At 44.7% G+C, this 6811-nt stretch overlaps 1 long non-coding RNA gene across 2 annotated transcripts; it reads left to right on the top strand.

Annotated features, from left to right (window-relative positions):
* The first annotated feature begins 1090 nt into the window (after positions 1-1090).
* On the top strand, positions 1091-5985 carry LOC111271759 (uncharacterized). 2 transcript variants are annotated; one of them, XR_002687078.2, is made up of 5 exons: positions 1091-1663; positions 2290-3131; positions 3582-3713; positions 4133-4402; positions 4581-5985. It is a non-coding gene; the product is annotated as an uncharacterized LOC111271759 (long non-coding RNA). The 2 variants fall into 2 exon arrangements; XR_015315456.1 differs by having other exon boundaries at positions 1091-3131.
* Positions 5986-6811: the final 826 nt, after the last annotated feature.

The following is a 6811-nucleotide window of genomic DNA, read 5'->3' as shown; positions in this document are numbered from 1 at the left end:
CTTGGAGAGCTCAAAGACATGCGTTCAATACGTACACGTCTTTTTTGCTATCTCATTTTATCTAGTCGTTGTTGTCGAAACATGCCTGTGACCAGCAACGACAGCTCAGATTGTTCGAACTGCTCTTAGGGCCGCGGCAGCGCCGGCCATCATAGGCCTGCAGGAGCCACCGCGTGCTCATCAATCTTAAGGACGCCCAGCTAAGTTCGAAAAGCAGACTCAACCATGACAGCCACAAGGAAAAGCCAACGATAACGACAAGAAAGTCAACGGGACGTGGAAACCCTGTCGGCACTATTTACTGACAGGAAAAGTTTAGCCACTGATATCTTTTGGTGCTATCGAAATAGATGTTAAATGATATAATGTTGAGGGTAAATGTCAGGGTGACAAGCAACGACGCTGTTTAATCGACAGTTGTTTACCAATAAATAGCTTCGTTATTCCGGATCCTTACAAATCCACACGTGCTTAGTACAGTTAAGATTCCTAAAAAAACCGGCTTCCATCGCTGACTCTCAGCTGAGTGGTAGTCTTCAGGTTTTAGTACGATAACTAGCGTTGCTTCAAATACTTATTAGGATGGATAGATGAGTGTACTGCCGAAATGACAAATTCAAAGCAGTCCTATACCGCCGTCTTTCATAAACCTACCTCTTTATCAACTAGACGACCTCACTTTCAAAAAGCGTGTAATTTCAGTCTTTTCGCTTTTTACGAGACCTTGTATAAACACGTTTAGTATCAATGGTACCGCCATCTATCGTGGTTCCGTCCAGCATTGTCTTCCTTCCCATTTGAAGCAAACGCATAAGCTCCTTTCCGCAAAACATTTTCAAGAGATATCTACTTAAATGAACTATCCAAGAAGTCAGTCAGTTCACCCATCTTTTAGCGAAGCATCTCTCTCAACTGCAGTTATATACACTCTCTAACCGTTCATTCTCCTGCTAGTGTCGTCTCACCTTTCTCTTTCGTTCTCCCTGCCTCCCCCCTCCTCTCTCTCTCTCTCTCTATATATATATATATATGTATCTCGTTCTCTGATTTCTTTTTCTTTATTTGCCCCCTTTCTCCAGCATTACCCAGGCTCCTCTGTTTCTGTTTCAAACATTCAGACTTCCATCTGTCCATTTGCTAGTCGGTCCCCAAGCCTTTGCGGCCCTCTACCGCTCAGAGTAATATGAGTTCAGCAGGACCCAAAAAAAAGGAGGTGAATGAGTGATCAACTAACTGCCACCCGGCCAGTATCCACACAGTAGCAGCGAGCTAACACGACCAAGGAACGGCCACAGAATTCCGTAGCTGTCATAGTCATGTAGCTAACAGCAGGACCATCATCATCATCGCCACCGACAGCCGCAGCAAAATCATCATGATCAGTCGCAGTAATGGCAGCAGTGTTCTCAATCCTGTTCCGTTCTAGCCCCGCCGCTTCTGTTGCCTTCGCCTGCGAATGATGCTGATCGCGCTGGCATATACCAGGAAGCCGTTGCTGCCGCGACCGTCTGCTATAGCGGCTCGTTCGAACGCGACTCACTAACGCAGACATTGGTAGGACTATGGCAGTTACGAAGAGAAGAACCGTTGACCTCTTTGCGGGCCGCAGGCGCAGCCAACCCGTCCTGACTTGTCTTCGACGCTGGCACACAGAAATTAACCAGTAAGCTAGCAATGTATATAGCATCTATGTAGAGAAGGGCTTCTTGCATTAACTGTTTATTATTAGGCCAGAGGGCTGCTGCGGACGGAATCGAAGTGGCAATAGGCGGCTAGCGACGATGGCTACGGCGCCAGCAGCCGCTCCGGACAGCGATGGGTGAATAAATGAAATGATTTAGATTAACGCGAATAGATCACGCAGCGAAGACATAGGAACGATTAGCCATTGCTAGCTTTGAGAAAATGGAGAAACAATCGAGATGTTAGCAGCAACTATGCGACGCTGTCCAGCCCAATTCGCCGAGTACTAGAATAACCACAATGGTCGCAGAGGCTCTAGCAGTGTCCCTGTATTGATGTAATGGCCTACGAGACTTAGCGATGCTCCGTAAGTGGAGTCCAGGTTGAAAACCGGGCGGGCATACACACGCTGCTGAAAGGAGACGCTGTTACTTCTCTGAAGCGACGTATAGTGGAACCAGAGGAAAGTGTAAAATTCGAAACAAGTATCTTGAGTAATGACCCGCATCTCGGTAAGGCATGTGTATGATCAGCACTTTACGTACACTTCATAGTACACGGATAATTTGACTGATTCAGGATTCGCTTCTGTTGGGTCTATTGCAGAACTCTCGTTGTAGACACCATAGCTTTAGGAACTGCAAAGGACACGGAACACGCCTGTAGACCATGGTAGATGTAGGACCGGCCATTACAGTATGGCGCCGGCATCGACATCGTCATAGCCGTCATCTCGACTATGGCGATCCTGATTAGGCTGCCGGTGACGGTGATGGACGTCGAGCCGTGCAGCGTACGGTTTGTCCTGGATCTTGCCGGGATTAGGCTATGCCACAAGCGGCTGATGAGGGCGCACCGCTGCCATCACGATGGGACGTCGCCACGGGGCCCTGCAGAATAGTACAATGTAACTACGTAGCTGCTTTCTTTTATCGCACAGCCCTATTAGATAATCTACATAGTGGACGACATACAGCAACCGCGGGCAGACCCTTCTCTAGTGACTGCAGATCGTTACGATATCGGCTAGCAGACGACACCGAAAATCATAATGATTATCGAATAATGCTAATGCTGCAGAGAATGACAAGGCAAAAAACTGGAGTCACCACGAATGAAGTGTAACAAGCGCATACTCATGCATAAACAGTACGCAGGCACGAGAAGCGAGGCCACAAGGCTTCTATCGTTATCCGGATCGGAATTGGCGGTTTTGGCCAGAATGAGCGGCGGTGCTGCCATCGACCCCCGCGACCGGTTTGTCGTGCTTACCGTTTTTTTCTCTATAGCCGAACTTCTCGTGAGCCCCTACGCTCCCGCACATAAAGTCCCCGGTTGTAGTCGTAGAGCAAGCCACTCGGCTGCCTCCTCCGTGGTGTTCGACTTTCGCCCTTATTCATCTGCCTGATCGGCTCGTATCGAAGGATCGCAAAGAGAAGTCGCCGAAGGTAAGAGGAAATGATGGCGACGGCCATGACAGGCTCGACGCTAAAGAGAATCGGGGCAATAGCAGCACCAAAGTAGCTACTTATACTGCTGATAAGAGTTACTACGCTTGCTTAACGACGACTGCTTGATCCCTTTTCGATATTTGGCTCTTTCCCTCAGGTTTCACTTCGTTCATGGGTCCGTTGTGATAACCTTATTACTGGCCTTAATATTTATTAAGAATGTCATTTTTATGTAAACAAGTTCTCATAATCATCTATTTTAAGCTATAGTAGCAAGAGCTCACCTGGGGTTTCCCTACCGAACCTATCAAAGGACATGGCACCCATACAGGCACCTTTTGGCCTCAGTAATAATAACGCCTGAGTTTTCTTTAGGTCCTACCTTTTTACTCCCCGTTTTATTTGTTATTAATATTTACATTAAATTATAAATTTTGACGAACGTAGCAGCTCGCTTGTTACCTATGGTTACCATGACAGCGCACTCAGGCCTGCACGTTAGCCGCCCAGGCCACGCCGCCCACTCTGGTAGCGTTGCTGGATGATGATAATACTGGCATCCGTGACGCCAGCCAATAGGTAAGTAACGATACTGAGACAAGGAAACACTGAACACAGGCTTTGCAAGGGTTTAAAAACTGAAAGCGTGAATTGAGCCTTCCAGATTAATTCGTTAGACCACTAAAACTCTATGTTTATTTATTTGTTCATTCATTCATCTGTCCTATCCAAAGCAATTCTTTAAAATAGTCAGACTAGACCGACTTTTGGCGACTCGTTAGAGTTTCCTTTTGGAAAGAAGCTGATTGGATCAACACTTTCTCCCAAAACACAGTCTGTTCTCCTATCCTATCGAGCGTAATGTTTATTTGAGCAAATTAATCGCTTTTTGCCCTTTTTCCTTATATACGTGTTTACGAGGGGTTAAGGTCTGTGGGGGGCTAAGGTGAACTATTTTTGTCGAAGGTTTACAGTAATAGCCGAATGTTTACTTGCAGCTCCAACTGAAAACTCTCGCTGAGCTAAATCAAGACAGAATGCATGTTCGTGGACCTACGTCTCAGTTTTTAGGTTGAAAATAGCCCTGGAAACGCGGAAACTTAACACAGCGTTTGATGCAAGGAAATATCCGACGGCGATCGATAAACTTCGAGGATCTGAGCAAAAACCTTGTGGAAATGGTCAAAAACCCGCTGAGGGATTTGTGACAGACACCTAGATGAAAGTGTGTTTCATAATTGTTGAGTGCTTCATTAAACGAGCTCCTAGTAAGCGTCAACCGGAAAATTATAACATCACGAATATACTATTGAACAATGTTTTCGAATATATTCTTCAACATTTTTTTAGGGAAAAATATAAACTTTAATTTGCCCGAGTACTTTACATGAATTAATAGATCATAGCGAGCTAAATAAAAGTGTTTTTTTTTTTTTTTTTTTGTAGTTAACATTCGGCAACAAGGAGCCCAAAGCTAAGGTGGCACCTCTCTAACGGAAGCCTGTTCGGCAGTTGTTGGTACCGATCGAAAGCTTTCAACAAGCTGAATCGTGTTTAAGTTTTACTTACTAGATCGAAAACGGCGTTCGAAAAGTAACAACTTTAAAAAAGATTTAGTTCCTGAACTATATCTGCCCTTCGATAGATCTTGACGATCGGAATAAAAATACAATTCATATATCTATAGTGGCAAAAAAAACGGCATTAATTTTATTGGTCGTATTGGTTCGTCTATGTAACAAACAGTAGGGTGAAAATGCTTTTTGAGCAGTCATCTTAGCGATTCTCTTGTAAATGTCGACTGGAAAATTAGGGTTGCTCTTTGTGAAAAAAATCTCCAATTTATTCCTAGAAAAAAAAAACACTTAAAAGACTTAAACTTTTTTTTCTAAGCTTCGACGACGTCTCTGGACAGAACCACTGCAGGAAACGTACTAGTAACATCAATTTATGTAGGCATTGATAAAGAAAAAATTATTGGTGATTTTCCAGGAATAGAATCGAAAGGTAGGCTAATTCTAGCAATGGGCAAGATCCGCTAGGAGTGGGTCGACTCGATTTATGTACGCTGCCAGGGGTCGCTTGATCTCCAGCGACGGAGTCAATCAGTTAATGCTAAAAATGCCCCGTGTTAACATTGTAGAAATCTGCCAGAAACCAACACAAGAGAGGCAAATTTATAGCTGACTGAGCTTCTAGTAAATATATTAGACCCGGTTGATTACGGAGGGGAAACAAGTTAGCTATAGCAGGGTAATTGTATAAGATAGCTATTGTGTAAGACCCAGGCCGTATAGCGGATGAACTGAAGTTTCCCGTCCAGTTGGTCTTAGATTTTTTCCCTGTTAGTTAAGGATGTAACGAATATAGTAGAAATGGTGGCAGGCGACGTGCTGGCTGTGCACGAGTTTCGGTTAATTTCTTTTTAGCTGTTTGACAAAATCTTGTTATTTATGAACAGTAAAGGCTTGAATCGATCGTAATAGCTCATGGTAAATGAGAATTTCATTCTAATGCCATATGGTTTTGCCACAGATACTGTCGAGCGTAGTATTGTCGTATGTGATTCATTGATGTTCATCATCCGCGATTACCGCCCTAGAATTTACTTGATTTCATCTAAATATAAAAAAGTTTTACCGATGTAAGTTCCTAAACTAAAGATCGACGCGACTCTTGCCGTCTGGTTAAAAACGCTCAATACGTTTTCGACTCTCATACAGATGTGTGTGTGTGTGTGTGTGTGTGTGTCTGGAACTTCAATCAATTGCAGTTACATCTTTTAGGACCGTCTGATTTGCAGAGCATCTACAGCTCTGCAATAAATCATCATAAATTCGATTGTACATGTGTACATCACATGCATAGCTACTGGGTCAGCCCAGTTATCACTTTGACTGTTTATATGAAAAGATAGCAGGTCTGAGCTTACGTAAGCGAATGTAAACGACAGAATTATGAGAGTCCTTGAAGACATATTGCCGTATCAGTGTTCTCCCCAATGCTACGATTTGGGGGTACGATGAAACTAATAATATTTTTGCAGGCCATTCCGCGACGACTAGCTAGCTAATCGAAGTGCTTGCAAAAAGATCTCTCCTATCAGCACTGCCCGACAACATCCATCAATTCCATAGGCATCGTCTGCCCATAATATCTGCTCATTTGCCCAACACCATCTACGTTCTATATTCTGTCTGTGTATCAATGTGTCCCCTTCACATGAGCCCAATGGACAAGATCTCTTAGCACTGCCTTCAACTTCACATACGGAAAAGACAGCGATTCCCTCTCCCTCCCCCCTCCCTCCCCCTCTGCCTCTCTCTCTCACTCTCTCTCTCTCTCTCTCTCCCTGTCTGTCTGTGCCATTCCCATCGGCAATTTCGCCTATTGACAATAGCCTCACTGTGAACAACAGCAGATCTGCCGCTCGTTGAGCTCTTTCCCTCTCTCGCGTGCCCTGTATGCCTGCACCCGCAGCGATGGGGTCGTAACGACGACGACAGCGTCAACGACAACAACATGATCATAGCATCTACAACAGTAAAATGCGTCACCGGGCCTATGAATATCAGAATCATTTATCAGGGAAACCGAATGCCGGGCTGATACAGCGATTGACCTATCGGCGACAGTGTACACGGCCCTGGTGCTATCCGGGGTCAAAATCCGTTCCG

Source organism: Varroa jacobsoni, unplaced genomic scaffold, assembly GCF_002532875.2.
Source record: "Varroa jacobsoni isolate VJ856 unplaced genomic scaffold, vjacob_1.0 contig00984, whole genome shotgun sequence".
Lineage (NCBI taxonomy): Eukaryota > Metazoa > Arthropoda > Arachnida > Mesostigmata > Varroidae > Varroa > Varroa jacobsoni.
The sequence above is the reverse complement of the archived record's forward strand: the minus strand, read 5'-3'. Positions and strand labels throughout refer to the sequence as shown.